Source organism: Fukomys damarensis, unplaced genomic scaffold (assembly GCF_012274545.1).
Source record: "Fukomys damarensis isolate Sample0158 unplaced genomic scaffold, DMR_v1.0_HiC HiC_scaffold_5, whole genome shotgun sequence".
In the NCBI taxonomy this organism is placed as follows: domain Eukaryota; kingdom Metazoa; phylum Chordata; class Mammalia; order Rodentia; family Bathyergidae; genus Fukomys; species Fukomys damarensis.
In genome coordinates this window covers 25,632,157-25,649,835 of record NW_022900917.1, presented here as the reverse complement: position 1 = coordinate 25,649,835, position 17,679 = coordinate 25,632,157, and the positions used below count along the sequence as shown (strand labels likewise).

Sequence of the window (17,679 nt, the reverse complement as noted above, 5' to 3'; positions counted from 1 at the left end):
AGAGGGAGGTATTCACAAGTGTGTGTTCTCTCTCTACCTGGGGCTATTCATCATTAAATGCCACTTCTATAAAATTGGAGCTGTCCTCTAATAACTGATAATCTGAAGTTACAACTACAGCACAGGAGAATTATTTTTCCAGTGAAAGTAACTGGCAAGCACAAAAATTAAAATTCATGAATGGAAACCAATAATTAAATATATCAAAGTTAAAATGTGAAGCACAAAGCAGAATCTTCTATAATTCTCCAAAGCTGACACCCCAAAACTGAATCATAATGTGAACAACCCTTTGAAACCAAATCAAAATGTTTATTCTGAAGCAATCTAAGAGATGAGCAATGTTTCACTGTCAAGAAGGTTTATGGATAAAACTAAATCTAGTAAAGTCACCTACCATAAAGCAATATTACGCCAAGACTCTTATAGTCTAATCAGTCATGAATAGGCTGCCAGGGAACATAATGTATTCGGTTACCTAGTTACCAGCAGTGCAGTCCGAAATCCATTCCTTTTTTATTCTGAATGAAGGAGGCAGGCAATAGTATTATTTTGTATGAAATTTAAAAGCTATTGTCATGTAATTTCTCAAAAATTAGAAGCTTCAATAATATACATGTGCCAATATTCTTCAACTAGAAATTTTTTTCGATAATATTTTCCACTCATTTCTCACTTGCTGAAGAGCTGACTTGTTGCTAGGTTACTTCTGGGTGCTAAGTTACTGGCAATTACGTTTATGAGGACAGTACAGACAACTTTTAATAATAAACGTTATGATTTACCTACAAATAGGGATACTATACTTAGCCTTTCAAACAAATGATTTCAAAGAATACAAAAATGAATTGTGATTTTTCTTCAAGTTCTCTTTTACCTTATGTTGCTTATCATGAAAGGTATTTTCCAAATGAATGATCAGTTCATTGAAAAGTAACAGCAAAGGTACGATATCTGCTAATTTATGGTCAAAATTTGTTTTCTAATGACAATTCAATGCCATGATTCAATCAGCAAGGAAAAAGAAACTTTTCTACTAGATTACAGCCATAATATCTTATTTGAAGAAAATTAAAATGTAACATTTGATTGTACATTTTATATCTTACTCCTAATCTGAGGTTAATAATTTAGCATATAGTCTTTTTCATTATTTATTAAAATGCACGCATACATGTAATTATGTATTTGTACAAACATAAGCATATAAATCATATTTAACAGATTTTACCATAGATGTTCATCCTCATTTGTTGTTATTGGAAATACATCACTGCTTTCATAATTGTTAAAGTACTGCTACTCTTATGTGATTGGATAATACTAAATATGTCTTCTGAACTTTTGTGCCATATTGTCTTTACAGTGCTTTCAAGTGCACATTATGAATAATAAAGGAGTAAGTATTTTATTGTGTACTTGTGGGAAATGGAATATCTAGGGTAGATGTGAGATTAAGTGAGGATACATAAAGCTCAAGCAAATTTCTTGCTCAGAAAAGTTATTTTATGCTTACAAATTGCCCTGAGTTAATGCAATTGCTCCTGTCTCTATTATATTTACCCATGAAGCCAGGTATGATGGCACACCCTTGTAATCCCATCACTCTGGGAGGCTGCAGCAGGAAGATCACAAATTCAAGCCCAGACCAGGCAACTTCATAATTTAGTGAGACCTAATTTAAGTAGTCATAGTTGTCAGGTAAAACAAGCAAATAAAATGAATAATTATATACTACTTGAAAATTCCACAAGTCTTAAAACAAGAGGTATATAGAAAATTTGGTACATTGTTTTGTTTTGTTTGTTTTGTTTTATCATCTTCACTGGATTCACAAGTGCATTTAACTGCACTGAAAAAGTAAGGAACTCATACATTTCTTCAAGGAATAATTTGACTCATTTTACCATCTGCAATTTAACCCACCTTATTACTACTAGCACAAACAACCACACAGCTTCAAAAAGAATCACAAAACTGAACAATGAATTACATTTGCTCATTCAAATATCTTGCTATGTTGTGGATCAAACCAATTTATTACATTTAGTGATTATTCATTTACAGAAATAACTAGAGTATTACCATTATTAGAAGACCAAGAAGAACTATCAAGCAATGAAAGATAGACTTAAATATTAAATATAGTGCCAATAGACATAGACATTACAAAATTTTATAAATAGGCACATAAAATTTTTACAATATCCACTACAGAAAGGTCTCTGTCAGTAGTATTTCAGGTACCCATACTGTGAAAATATATTCCTGTACCGTATTTATTTTTCAGTCTAGTAATATAACTTAGAAAAATAAAATTTCTTCTATTCTTTGAAGACAACAAATTAATCAATACCATAACATAAAGCTAGACACCTAGATACTATAATTGTAGACTTTAATGAATCACAAATCCCAAAATAATTTAACAACTCTATTTCTGACACTACATGGGCTATAGAGAAAACATCTTATAATGCCAGCCCTAAATGACAGTAGGTACTCAGGCATCTTTCAATATTTTAAATTAACTAATAGCATATGAGTGATTAAACTGCTGAATTTATTAAGGATACTTTAAAAATTTAAACAAAACACTTGAGGGAACTATAAGGAGGGTTGGGTTAGGAATAACCTGGATGATCAGCTTGCTAATCCACAATGAGTGCTTGTGTCTGACAGTTATTTCAGAATAAGTCAAGTATAATTTATTTCTAGCTTCTATATAATGTGGCAAATGCCAATTCCCTGTACACAATTTATATGATCCAAAGCACAGTACTCACTACTGAATGAAAGGACAGTAGTGATAAATATATTCTATAGTATAGTATTGATTTAAAATAAATCCTTTCCATTTATATTATATAAACATTTTTTACTATTTTTGAACAATTTAAAAATGTTCATTTCACATCAGACTTCAATATTTATGTATTCTTTTTATTTATTTATTCATTAAGTTTATTGGTATATTTTAGGTATATAGTATGATGATATTCATCATTGGGAATTTGAAACTTTACATGATATATCTTAATTCTTATTTTTTTCCCCATTCCCCTGTCCTCCCTTCAACCCCTCCACCTTCCCCTATTTACAAAAACTTTATTTCCATTTTTTTCCTTTTCTCATATTTATTCATCTCCCTTCAATATTTTAATAAGTATGTTTAGATCTATAATCTTCAATATACATTCTGATAAAAATAAAATTAGATGTTTTGATGAAATACAATTTTAACAGGCAAATTCTTGGTGTTATAAAAATTAATTTCCTTTATTCAGCATGAGATTAGTACATATTAATTATAAACTAAAAGTAACAACCAGAAAATAATTACTTACTTTTTTGTCTGCAAAAGTTTCAGGATATTTTCCCCTGAAATGTCATTTATTCACTGGTTATAAATACAGAGGATTTAAGGCTTATATTTTCTAGTCTGGAAAATGAATATAAATATGAATTGTAACTACCAATTAACCCCAAAATTAAATTGATGTATGGGAGTAGTCATTTAGAATTGGTAAAAGTGAAAATTTATAAGTTAACAAGGCAAGAATGATCCTCTCTTCATTGCAAAAAAAAATAAATGTACTCTAAATCACCATCCTATCACCAATAGGAAAGAACCAGTGTATGAAATCACATATAGAGAGCTCAACTCATTTAGAATCTCATCATAGGTTGCACGGCTTACTGGAAATACATCCACAAGAGGACCAACAGCTCCTCCACTACCCATCTTATCAATCAAGAGGCAACTGTCATTTGACCAAGGAGAAAGGAAAACAACTGGCTTATGAGTAAAAGCTGTGATGTCCTTGCTGTGATGACCTTCATGACCTTACTTTTTAACCTTAACTTTAAAATCTCTTATTTTTAATAAAAACTAAAAACAAGTTTTAAAGACTGAGGAGAGAATTTTCACTTCGCATGAAAGTGAGCTTTACTTTGTACCTAGCAACTGTGGGAGCAAAGCACCTCAAAAATAATGGCTGAGCACCAGTGATTTAAAAAGTACTGGGCCAGGGATTTAGTTCAGTGGTTCTGCTCCCTGCTTCCCAAGCACAAGGTCCTGAGTTTGATCCCGGTACCAAAAAAAAAAAAAAAAAAAAAAAAAAAAAAAAAAAAAAAAAAAAAAAGAGTAAAACAAACAAAAAATCAGTAAAAAGTACTGCTCTTAATTGGTAGTGTATCATATTCTAGTCAGTGTTCTGGAAAGTTAAAGATGACTTTGATATACGACCTCCTGCTCTGTCTTTACTGGTTTTTCCTTAGTATGTCTAGATTTTCTATGTATTTTTAGTGTGTAATCCAAAATAAGATAAAAATATCATTGTTATCATCAATAGTTTGACTGCAGCATATCACATGGCTATTTTTCTATGATGGTATAAATAGAATTATGGATTATAATAGATTAAAGTGGAAAATTCATACTTGTAAAAGGTACCATTAATACCTTTAACTATTATGAAGAATGAAAGTATTTTATGTAACTTAGACATCTGCTGGCTATATAATGGCAACATATTTAAACAGTAATCTAATAAATGAATATTTTCTTTTGCAAAAAATCAAAGGTGATGCCCCCTTTTGTGAAGTCAAGTAGCTTCAGAAAATGTTATTCATAGCTACTTTGAAATGTGAGCTATACAAAAATTTGCATCAAGATAAAAGTGATATGCTAACAATGCAAGAGAAAAGAATTATTTCTGAAAGTCATGCATGTAGAATATTTTCAAGATGGATGTTTGAAAATGTTCCCATGGCAATAATATTATGACAATAAAGATATCAAATCATAACATTTTCAAAGCTCTCTCATAATGTGTTCCTTTAAATTCCTGGCAAGAGGATTTTCTACCTATAGAATAACTTGCCAAAGGATAAGAGTGAATTTTAAGCTCCATTTTCAAAAATATAAAAACGCAACACCTTCTGATTAATTCTGGCTAGAAACTGGTAAGTATCAGGGATGATGTAATTTACCAATGGAATTTTACCAAAAACATTTTCACAAGTAATATATAAAACAGTATTATGAGATTTAGATAAGTAATTGCCTAAAGATGTAGCTTTTTTAGTTGTGTTTAGCTGTCTTTTTTGGATGTTTTTTAGCTACAATGATTTTTAAGATGAAGATTAAAAATACACTGATCTTGAAATTACTGTATTTCCATTATTATTTATAAGTGTAAAATGCACATATAGAATGATAAAGAATAGTCACAGAACTCTTTAAAAAGATGATTAATGATTTTCTCCTAAGAGCAAATAGTGTTAATTCTTAAGCGATTAATAAGTAAGCAAATTTTATTTTAAAATATTATGTCATCCTTAGGTCCTCTTAATATTTCTATATTGAGTATATTTTAAAACATACATAATGTTTAATACATCAGTTAATAAATATAAATACAAAGGTACATGTTAGAAGTTGATTGATGGAGATATAAAATCAAAAGTGTGGGGATAACAGATACGATAGAAAAAAAGTATTCAATTTTAAAAGTTGAAGCTACTACCTTAAATTGTTCCCAGTAGGTCATATTGTCCAGGCAAGATGAGAAGATAGTTTATCACAAGCCATATATTAGATTACCTTCTATGACAGTTCTTGAGGTCTCCCTTTCCATCACTTTTTTGAAGCTACCCACATTCCATTGAAACAATTTTTTGAATGATTTTCAAATCATTCCTCATTTTTCAAACTGTTCCCTTGTTACTTGTTACAGTTTATTATTTGGTCAAATCCAATGTTAGTCCTATCCCCAACAGGTCTTGATAAGAACAGCAACTGCTGCCACATCAACTGCTATGTCCAGGAAATTTAACACATTAACTTTAATCCTTATAATAAATTATTGCATTAAATGCCATAATCTACGTTTAATAAATGATGGGATAAAACCACAGAAAAGTTAAGTACAGGATATCCTGACACAGAGGAGTGAGAATTAGAGCAGAGGTCTGACTGACACCCAAGACTGGCTTACATTGGCTCTGAGGCAGAGACCCAGCTGTCTACATGCTGGGAATTTCTGTGGGATGCTATTCACATTGGGAGACGAATATGCAGACCATCTGAAAACATACCTACAGTAACCAAGGGTGTTACATTTTCATACAAACAAAATATCCTATTTTATATCACCGAAGAGCACTGAGCAGTGGTTGGCATATGTTTTGGGTATAACACTAACTCCTACTTTCATGGGTTTCTCTAATTTTCAATGTATAACAGACTTACACAGCCCAATCTGCTCAACCAAATTAATATTCTTATTTCTACGCTAGCATATTTCACTTATGCCCATTTCAGTTTTACAGTTTAAAAAATACAGAAACTCGCTTTGCCAGAGTTGTCTTTCCTTTGCACTATATTCTTTCACAGCACTTTTGTATTGTAGTTTTGATGTTGTCATTCAATTTATCTATACTTTCTTTAGTACATTTTCTATAATTAGTTCGTTAAGTATCATCTATGTCTCAGTGATACAGCAACTTACCTCTGACCTTACCCAAATAACTAGACTCTGCCCTCTTGCTATTTAAACATAAAATATATATGTCCACCAAAGGCCCACATGGTAAAGGCTTAGCCCCCAAACCCATGGTTTAACCAAGAGCAGGAGAATCTTTCAGATGTCAAGTCTAGAGGGATGTCTTCCAGAAACCGGAGGCATGCCCTTGAAAAGGAGAGTAGGATGGAACCCTTTCTTCTTCCTCTTTTGCACAATCTTTCCGCAAGGTGAACAGGCTTCAGTTCACCCCGTGCTACATCACCCATGGCCCAAAAGCAACAGGGTCAACTGATTATAGACCAAAACCTTCAGAGCCATAAATCATAACAGCTTATTAAATTGAGCATCTCAGATATTTGTTACAGTAATAGAAAGCTGAGTAATGCAGTAGTTATCCTACATTTATCCATTTTCCTCATCACACACATCCAATCCATCATCACACTATTACTCCAGTTTTATCCAGAATGTGATATTACCTATGCTGCCACCCTTCTTTTTTCTAGGGTACCATTATTTCCCATCAGACCTTGCAACATTTTCCAGCTGGTCTCTGTTTTTGTACTGCTGCCATTCTCTCTCCTTTGGACCAACTTTCATGAGCTGTCTTTTGCTTCAATTGCGGTGAAATACACTTAAGGTGAAGTTTGCCATTTAACAATTTTCAAGTGTACTAGTCTTTGGCATTCACACTGGGGTGTAATCAGCACCACCATTCATCTCTATGACTTTTCATCACCCCAAACCAAAACTATACTATTGAATATCAACTTTGCATTACTCTTAGGCTCTGATAACTGCCATTTAATCCCTGCCCCTATGAATTTGATTATTCTAGATAGGTTATATAAGTGTAATCATACACGTATGTGTGTTTTAATTCTTTCATTTATGGTGTATTCACATTCATTTATGTTGCAGCATTTTGTATTTTTAAGACTGAATAACAATTCAATGGATGTACCTCTGCACAATAATTTTCTTATCTACTAATCCAGCAGCAAACTCTGTGAAGTGAGTGTTTGTATTTCTGAAACATTCATCTCCTATCTTGAAATCTTAACTCCCAAAGTATATCAGGAGGTCATGTGTTTGGAAGACATTTAGGTCATGAGGGTGGAACCCTTATGCACGGCATGAGTGCCTTTATAAAACAGTATGAAGAGCTCTTCACTCCACTTTCTACCATGTGCGTGCACTATGAGGAGTTGGCAGTGTGTAACCTGGAAAAGCCTCAGACTTCCAGCCTCCAGAACTAAGAGCTAAATTTCTGCTACTTATAAGCAGCCTGATCTATGGTACTTTGTTAGAGTAGAAAGAATCAGCTAACGCAATGAATATGTGAGTTGTTTCCATTTATGATTACTGCAAGTAATGCTGCTATAGGCAGGGGTGTAAATATTTGTTCTAGTTTGTGCTTTCCACCTTTGGGGAATGTATCTATAAGTAGAGTTAATGTTCTATGTGGTAATTATGCTTAGTTTTTTTGATTGAGTGTCATATTGTTTCAACATAAAGGCACTACCATTTTATATTTGGCTAGCTTCACAAAGCTTGCAATTTTCCACATCCTTGTCAACTCTTGTTATTTTATCTCTTAATTTTTGTTGTTGTTGATATTTTGAGGCAGGGTCTCACTTGTAGTTCAGGCTAGCTCTGAACTCATTATCGTAGCCCTGGCTGTCTTGCCTCCCAAATGCTGGGATTATGGACATGCACACCACAGCTGGTCAACTCTTGTTAGTTTATGTTGTTTGTCTGTTTGTTTTGTTTTGTTTTAAATTTTAATAGCTAAAGGATCTGAAGTGGTATGACTTACCTTCCTTAAATCTTAGATCAGACTATATCATACCTTTGATTATAACATTTTCACAGCTTCCAAGTGACTTACTTTTAAATTCAAACTGCATATGGTCTACAAGTTGAAGGACAGTCCGTGTTAGCTGACTTCTCATAATACCCTCTCTGGATATCCCAAGCATATTGTCTCTTTGTTATTCTTGAAACAAGCTAATTTATTTTCTGGCTCAGTGCTCTGCACTTACTTTCTCCCCGTCCCTTAAAATTTTGTTCAAATGAGAGCTTTTCAGAGGGATGCTCGGACTCCATGTCACCGTTATCACAGTCACGCAGCATGGTGTGTGTCCCTCACTGCACTTCCCATGATCACCACATGGCGTTTTGTCTACAGATTTGTTCTTCTATCTTTATATATTTTGTTTAATGCTGCAGATAAGCCCCAAACCTGTAACCACTCCTGGACCACACTCTGAGCTTGAGCAATGGGATCATGAGGGGCAGGTAAGTGAGTAACCCCCATACCAATACCCGGTTGATATCACGATTAACCATACAGATTTTATTCTTTCACTTTCTTCCCACTGGGTTTACTACCAAATCATTAATCAGCATCCTTATATATACACAGCTAGCCCTCAAAAAAAAAATCTGATATTTCAAGGTAAATTTACAACCTGTTTATTATATACATAGCAAAGATTACTACTAACTTCCAGGCACCTCTGGGTAAGCTCTAGGAAATACTGAGCAAGGTAAAACAGAAGATGACAATTAAGGACACTGCTTGGAAAGCACTCAGCAATCTGATCTTTGTCTTTTCAGATTCCCACTTACATCTCCACACCTAGAGGTATCTCTCACCGCAAAAATGCCAGAGATCATTAGGGTGATGGATCTGTTACTTAGATTGATTTGATAATGCTATATTGTTTATATGTGTATTATTTTACCCCATAAATGTATATTAATGATGTTAATCAAACTATTATGGAAAAGTAAATGTGTACATTTTTTAACTACTTGAAAATTGCTTTCAGGAAAATATTGATATTCAGTGTGAATAACTACCCAGAGCTGAAATGTATTAAGCCAGGTTCTGTGCTAATCTCCTTAATACATTAGCTCAAATAATTATCACCACCAGTCTGTGAGGCTAGGCATTATTATCTTCATTTAATAGATGAGAAGAGGAGAATGGTTAACGACCTTGGTCAGAGTGACAGATGAAGCAGGTGGCACCCAGGGATACAAGTGTCAGTGAAACCCTGAGATGGCTCCTGCTCTTAACAACTGGGAGGAAGCCTAGAAGAGAGTCCACGGCAAAACCAGACTTTATTATCTAAGTGTATGGGAGAGCTGCACAGGGCATTCTAGGTCAGAAACACTCACACATTTGAGTCTCATCAGTGGCCAGGGGGCTATTTTGCAGGTAAGAAAAAACAAAACACAAACCAAAAAATAACTAAGTGCATGGTTAATGTTTCTTAGCTGCCCCATAAGACTCACATGCCATCAGTTATCAAAGAAAGAGGGACCAGGAGGCAAACTGCTTAAGTGATTCTAATTCTCTAAAAGTAAATCTGTGTCCTTCAAAACAGCATAACCCCCGAAGGCTAAGAGAGGTGATCTGTTTGTTCCTCATCTCCACCTAAGGACAAAAAACTCAAATGTTACCAATCCATAAGTGTAAAATATTGCAATTTCTAAATCCCTAAACTTTCTAATTTTGATATAGAGGAGGAGGGTTAATGGGTGCAGTGTCTCCTAAGATAACTTCAGAACACTGACAGAATAGTGGAAGAATATTTAAAAACATAACTCTTCCAACTCTCAATTGGAAATCATGTCTCTCTTTCTCTCCAGAGACCATCTGGTGCTCCAACGTCTTGAAAGCATCCTTCTCTCTAGAGGCATGCAGTTCTTGGAAATGTGAAAGTTGCTTTAAAAAAAAAGTGGGAAAATAGCATGGCAGGAAGGTTAAAAGAGTTTACCTTCTATTATAATCAAGATAATTTAAGGTTTAAATTCACTGTGACATTAAGAACTTGTTTTTTTCAAAATATGAATTTAAAAATATGTTGACTTTTGGATTAATAAGTGGAAATTAAAGTTTTCAAAGGATATGGGGAAATATTCCATGTTCTTCTATGGGAGGTAGGGCTTTAAAAAGAAAAAGAAACCCTCTCCTCATAATATATTTATTCAACAAATATTTACTGATGACCTAATAAGTGCAGACCCTAGAGTAGGCCTTGAAGTAAAAAAAAAAAAAAAAAAAGTGAATGAAACCGCAGTAGTCCTTGGTTTCATGGAACTTACAGACTAATTGATGGGGAATAAAAATATAAATAATCTTCAAAACTTGCCACACATGTAGTAGAATACAGACTGCTGTTTTAGAGGCTAAGAAAAGTGAATGTGATAAAAGAATAGTTAGGTTACAATGTAGAATATGCCTGGCTCTTTTCAGGAGATGCACAGAGTAGGAACTCACCCACCATATTGTGGTGGATCCAAGGTCACATGTAGCTGTCCTACTGATGGCATCATGTAAAGCAGCAGCCTCTGCCTTGCGAGTGAATAACAGGCCTTTGCAAGATTGCAGCTCTCATTCTTTGAACAGCATTAACAGAGATACACTGCCCTTGCTGAGCAGTACCCAAATCACTTAGGAGTAAAACAAATGCTGTTATTTAAACCCACTGTGATTTAGAGCCGAATATTTCTTCACAGTAGACAACTAGAGAGAGAACCCCACAAAAGAGTTCTCGGAGTCTTCAAGGAACATGTTTTAAAACTCATTGTGCTTAAAGATGGAGATTAGGAGAGCAAGTTACATGACCAGAGAATACAACAACTAGTAGGATTTTGTATTTGGTTATTAAGGAAAGTAGAAATTGATATTAAGCTTTGACATAAGATCAGATTTGCATTAGAAATATATCATTCTCACTGTTCTGTGGGGAGTTAACTGGAGAGAATGAGAGCCCAGAAAGGGTGGAGGGAAGTAAGTGTGATTTGGGGAAAGGCGGGAGTAGATGAATTCACGATTTATTTTAGAGGCAAAGGAAAATGACTCAATAAGCTATAAAATATGTTACTGGCATTGTTATTACCATTCTTACTCTATTCACATTTGGTGTATGCTGTTTTTTGGGCAGAATGTTAGGCACTAGGATCCAAACACAAACAGCCAGGTGTTTGTCACCAAGTTCAGTGTCCAGCCATCAGAGAAACAGTAGTTTTCTGATAGAAACTTGCATGGGCACTACAAGTGTTCAAGGACAGGGCACTCAGAAGTCACATGCCAGGTCAGGAGAAGATGAAAATGGGCTTAAACATAGCTACAAAAGAATTTTGAAAAACACAGAATCTCCTGAGTTTATAAAAAAGTCTTTTGGGGCTTTTTTATCTTCACAATCATCTCCCTATACTAGGTTCTCTTTTTCAGGCACTTCAATATTATCAATACTTTCCTATTGTGCAATGAATTGCCCTAGCTCCATATTCAAATTTGATCTATCCTACACAGTATGAGAAGAATAAGTATGCAAAAACATCTGTTCCCTTTTTCAGCTTTCCTTTTCTTGACAACATGGTTGCTATCATTTACTTATTGAGACACTTTAAAATTCTTTATCTTTGCATTAAATGAATGCCATAAGTTCTATATATCTGCATCTGCAAATGCAAATCTCTCTAAAAACCTAGGCAACCTGGACATTATCCAAATTGGGCTGTTCTATGGGTCTCCTTAGTCTCATCTTGGCCCCAAGTCCACTGTCTGACATGAACTAATGTGCTTGGCTGGCCAAGCCCTAATCTTCTCTGAAGTCTTTGTGTTTCCTCATCTTTCTTTCTAGCCTCTGCTGGCATTTTGGTGTGGGTGACCTGTTGGATTCTTCAAAAGTTATCGTGTGACAGGTATTGAGGTGTGGTGGGTATGGACCAGCTCTTAAGTGTGAAAGATGCAAGGTCAGGTCCCTCTACCTAGCAAACTTTTTAAGTATGATTTTGAGAAGAGTACAACATGGCTTCTCTAAGCCTCATTTTCTACACTGGTGGAGATAATGTGGAGATCATGACATTATCACCTCATAAAACTATGGTGAAGTTTCAATATAGTAATTCCTACAAGAGCACTTAGCATATGGAACATAATAAAAATGGCCAATAACAGAGGATAAAAATTATGCATTTAGGCCAGGGATTTGGCTCAGTGGTTTCACCACCTGCCTGGCAAGTGCAGGGGCCCAAGTTTGATTCCCAGTTTCAAAAAATAAAAATAAAAATTATGCATTTGTTCATGATGCAATTACTAATTTAACATAATGTTTCCAAAATGTCTATAGAATGCATGACAATTTTAAAAAACAGATTTATTAAATTTCATGATGAAAATATCTATGGTTTCTATACTCACTAAAAAAGGCAAAACAAACAAAATCTGTTCCTCTATCATCCCACAGTTACTTAACACCTCATGGGGCTCTCTAAGTTTCATCTTTTTAGTTAGAGGCCCTTTGAACTCCACACATTCTCCAGCCAGTCTCCATTCATTCTATCTTCTCTGTGTCAGAAAAATACAGTATTATACAATTGCAAAGAGGAAATCATATGGGTCAACATAGAAAGGCAAGTGGGGAACATAAAATACCGGTAAATGAAAACATGTACACAAACCTATAGAATATGCATTCATTTGCAGACAGCATTTCAGAATATTTAAATGAGAAACTACTTTAAATGTTTACTTTCTTGTGAGTGGAAATGGTGAGCAAAGTGTTGAGTAGAAATTCCACTCCTGCCAGGGATTTAGCTCAGTGGCGCAGCTGCCTGCCTCATGAGCGCAAGGTCCCAAGTTCGATATCTCTGGTAGCAAAAAGAAAATTCCATTCCTGCATTGTTTATCCTATAGTTACAATTTTAAAAAGATAGTAAATAGCAAAATTCAGAAACTCGGTTAAAAACAGTTTTTGTATAACATGAGATAACCCACAAGTTTTTTCAAAGACCTCTTAAAACATTACACTACAAATGCATTCAGGGAGGGTACTTGCACTGATTAAACATGAGTTCCATGGCCCTGTGTATCATTATGCACTAACCCAATAAACTCTATGTTAAGATATCCTACATTTGCTCTCACGTGTTGACCATGTGTGTTTAAGTGCCATATTGACTTGATAAGTACAGTTATATTTGAAGTGGATGAAACCTATGATCCTAAGATGTTGGAGAATGAGAAAACTTGCTTTGTAGAACAGTATTATATGATTACAGTGTTTTCATTAATACATATCCCACTTCATTCAATATTTGTTTCTCAGAGAAATATTTCAACAGGGCTAATAGATAATGCTTACATTTAGGAAGAAAGGAATGAAAACATTAGATAACGGCAGTGGCACAATTAATGGCCATCAGGCATACTCTGTATAGATGGCATACTATATTCTTGATTTTTCTGAATTTCCTAAACCAAAACAAAGAGAGAAAAATAACCATATGATCATTTATGCTAGTCATAGAATTGCTTTATAAGAATCACAAATATTTTTTTCTATTTCTAATCCTAAATGCTGTTTTTCTCAGAAGCTTTCTGATACAGATGGAAGGAAAAGTGTTCTAGAAAAAAAAGTAATCACTTACAATGGTGTACATTACAAGTACATATCAAATTGGAAAAGAAGCAACATTGTTCTTTCTCTCTCAGCTGGTGGATGTTTCTCCCCTTGTTACAGCCTCAAAAATAATACTCCAAATATTTTGAAATGGTCTGCCTGTTCCAGTCTCTACACTTGAAGAACGTAACTTCTCCTCAGAGTACTAGCTATTAGAACACCTTTTATTTTAGCAAGGGCCTGGTATGTTTTTATTTTTCAATGGATGAAGACTGAAAATAACAGCATAAACAATAATGATAACAAAGTCTTTAATATCTAAGTGCTGATCACTTCTCTAAATGTAAGTTGAGATGAACTCTGCCCCCAGAGTACTAGAAACGTAGATCACATTTTACAGCAAGCATCTACATCTAGCAGTCTTTTGGGGCACATCATATTTACAGGCTCATAAACGAACCTTTCATCGCACTTTTCTTTCTTCCAGTGTAAAAGGGCCCAGACATGGCCCATTACTGTGTTACATATACAGGTAAATAATGCTGTCCTATCAACTAAACTCCAAGTCTGAGAGTTATTTTAAACACCTTTTTTCTATTATTCTCAACAAATGAACCAGTCTATACATCTGACTGGTTTTGCAAGAGAATATATTTCAGGCTCAGACACAGAATAGGATGAGTCAGCTTACAATCACTACACTTCAGAAACTCTTAAAATTTCCTGTTACATTTTCATAGTTTTATTAGTCAATCGTAATCAGATCATTCATCAAATCAAATTGGTAAGACTTTATAATAATGTGCAAAGGATTCAAACAGTGAAGCAGGGCCATAAAAGAGACAAAAATCTGCAGCTTATATAGCTTTTGTTTTGGTGAAATGAAAGAAGTAATAATAAATACATATGCTGGCAAGAAAAGTAAATGTACAAAATATAATATAGAGATGGAAGCTATAGGAAAAATTAAAACAAGGAAGAGGACTGAGAGGGACAAGTTAGTAACAGGGTAGTCAGGCACAATTTCACTAAGAACGTGATATTTTCAATAAAGTCTCACTGAGTTGCATAGTACGATTTTGAGTTAAGAGCATCACTAATGACATATTCTTACAGAATTCCCAGAAGAGACAGCAGCAATCAAAAGGCATGGGAGGAAAAAAGAGACCTGTAGGTAAGAATGGAGAAGGACAAAGGAAAGCAATAGAAGATAAAGTCAAAAAAGTTCTAGAAAGCCAAGAAATACAAGATCATGTGGGTTGTTTTGAGTATTTGGCTTTTCCATTACACCAGGACCACTGGAGAATAGATGCTTTTTTCACTTATCAGAAATTTATTTTAAAGGTGAGATTTTGAGATCAGCATCTCACTAATTTGGGGATCCATGCAGTGATCTGATACCCTAAAATATATAATCGGAGATACATTCGACTATGGGACAAGTAGAACCTTAGAATATTTTATGAAATAACTATGTGCACTGGATTAAAATAAAACACAATTTTGAAATATTTAAGGGTTATTTATGAATATTTAATATCCATCTGTGATTAGCATGCATATCTCAGTGCAAATGTAGCTTCAAATACAAAACTTTACATTCCAAATAGCATCATAGCATTGTTTTTTAAATTAATTTTATTGGTACATTTATGGTATACAATATAATGACCTTCATCATTGGACATTTTCACCTTTACATAATCCATATTGGTTCTTATTTTTTCCCCATTCCCCTGACCTCCCTTCAACCCCTCCACCCCTCCCTATCTACAAATAATTTATTTCCATTTTTTCTTCTCATATTAATTCCATTTCCCTTTTTATTTTCCCCACCCCTCCCATTTTCCCTTCCCCTTTGCACCTGCATTCTTAATGCTATTTTCTTATTTTGAATTTGAAGAGCTCTGAATTTTGAGTTGAATTTTTCAGAAGCAAACATACTCATATTTTGAAAAGCATCAAAGTTGGTTTTCCAATTTTTTACTTTTTTTAATAAAAAGTTTCTGAGACAAACGTAGACTGAATATTAAATACAGCTATCACCAGTAAATTCCCAATTTTATTCCTTCAAGGTCCCTTTCTCCACCTACATAATTGTGGAAGGAATCTAAGACTTCACAAGTAGTATAGCAGCTAATTAATAATTTACTTCCATGCCAACTTTTCATATGTATGAATTTTTTAAATAACTGCAATGCCTTCATCATGCCTCAAGTATTTACAGTAATTTCTTAATATCTTCAAATATGAAGTTTCCATGTTTATATTATGTATTGGTCAGCTTTACACTGCTGAAACCAAATATCTGATATTGGAAAATTAAAGAAAGAGGGACATCTTTATGCTCACAGATTCAAAGATTTTAGGGTTGGTGGTGGGCTGGATCTAAGGCAGAAATGTCATGGTGGAAGGGTATAGGGGCATAGTGGAAGAAAACTGCTTACCTTGTGGCAGCCTGAACTCAGAGAGAAAGAAAACAGCTAGGGAGAAAGGAGCCAGAAACAGTCCCCAGGGTCATGGGCTCATGCCCCACTCCCTCAGCGAGGTCTGACCTCCTAATGCCCCATTCAACCGGGAACTCATAGAAGGGTTAATCCATTAACGAGGTTAGTGCCGTGATCACAGTCCACTGTGATGATCATAGAAAAGTAATATCACAAAAAGAAAGAAAAATTAGATCAGTGAAGTTCAGCATGAGATGGACGTGGTGAGCAAACTGGCCCTTACACTCTGTCATATCCAAACTATGTCTGATGACTTACAGAGCTAAAGTTTTACATATACGTGAAGGGGATCGTTAAGATTTCTGGATAAATTTGGAAGATTGATATATGTGTTAATTCTACTCATTCCTGAAGCTATTAAACTGGAAAAGTAGATAAACTCACAAAAGATAGCCCTGGAAAGTCATACAAGGAAACTGATACTTGTGAATCCATTCTGGATGAACTGAGTACTCATGAGAATATCCTGCAAGCTGATGGAAACTGTTTTCAGGAAAAAGGTAACCAGAGGCCTCAGGACCCAGGTTACCAAACATGGAAGAACTTGGAATTACGGAGCATTGAACTGCACTGAAATGACTGGTGGGTTGAGGGGTGAATGACTACGAGCACATGAAATGGGGAAGACTCTTGGCCCTTTTGCTCCTGGGGTTCTAGACACTCAGAAAGATTTATTTACCTTGGGAAAGAGTACTGCTTAAAGGGCCGGGGATTTATCTTTTTTTTTCCGCGGCCTGCCTTGGACCCGACTTCGATCCCCGCTACTGGAAATAAAAAAAAAAAAAAAAAAGTACTGCTTAAGAAAAACCAAATACCAGAAGAAAATTCTTCATAAATGGAGAAATCCGAGAGTCCAGATTGCCAAATGGATACCTACAATGGGGCTCTTCTGTTGACAAGACTCACTAGGAGTTGAGAGTAAAATGGTCGTTAAAGAGGCTGGGGAGAAAAAGATGGTAGGAGAGATGGGAGAAGGTGATTAATGAGTGCTAATTTATAGTGAGCAAAAAGAAGTTCAGGGGCTCTATTAAAAGTAGGATACTTATTGATAAAATACTGTGGATAGTTTTCAAAAAACTAGAAAGGATTCTAAATTTTTTCACTACAAAATAATAGTAAAAGTGTGAATTGACAGATAAATTTACCCTAATGTGAAATATTACTGTTATGAATACAAGTAACCAAACATCACAAGCTATTTTATAAATAGGTATTATA

The 17,679-nt window shown here is 34.6% G+C and overlaps 1 protein-coding gene and 1 long non-coding RNA gene across 3 annotated transcripts in view; one reads left to right on the top strand and one right to left on the bottom strand.

Moving 5' to 3' along the window:
* Positions 1-17,679, bottom strand: part of Mmp16 (matrix metallopeptidase 16) — a 280,678-nt gene that overhangs the window by 151,750 nt on the left and 111,249 nt on the right. The window lies entirely within an intron of this gene.
* On the top strand, positions 792-3,787 carry LOC104849211. Its single transcript, XR_776676.1, has 3 exons — positions 792-945; positions 1,367-1,399; positions 3,687-3,787. It is a non-coding gene; the product is annotated as an uncharacterized LOC104849211 (long non-coding RNA).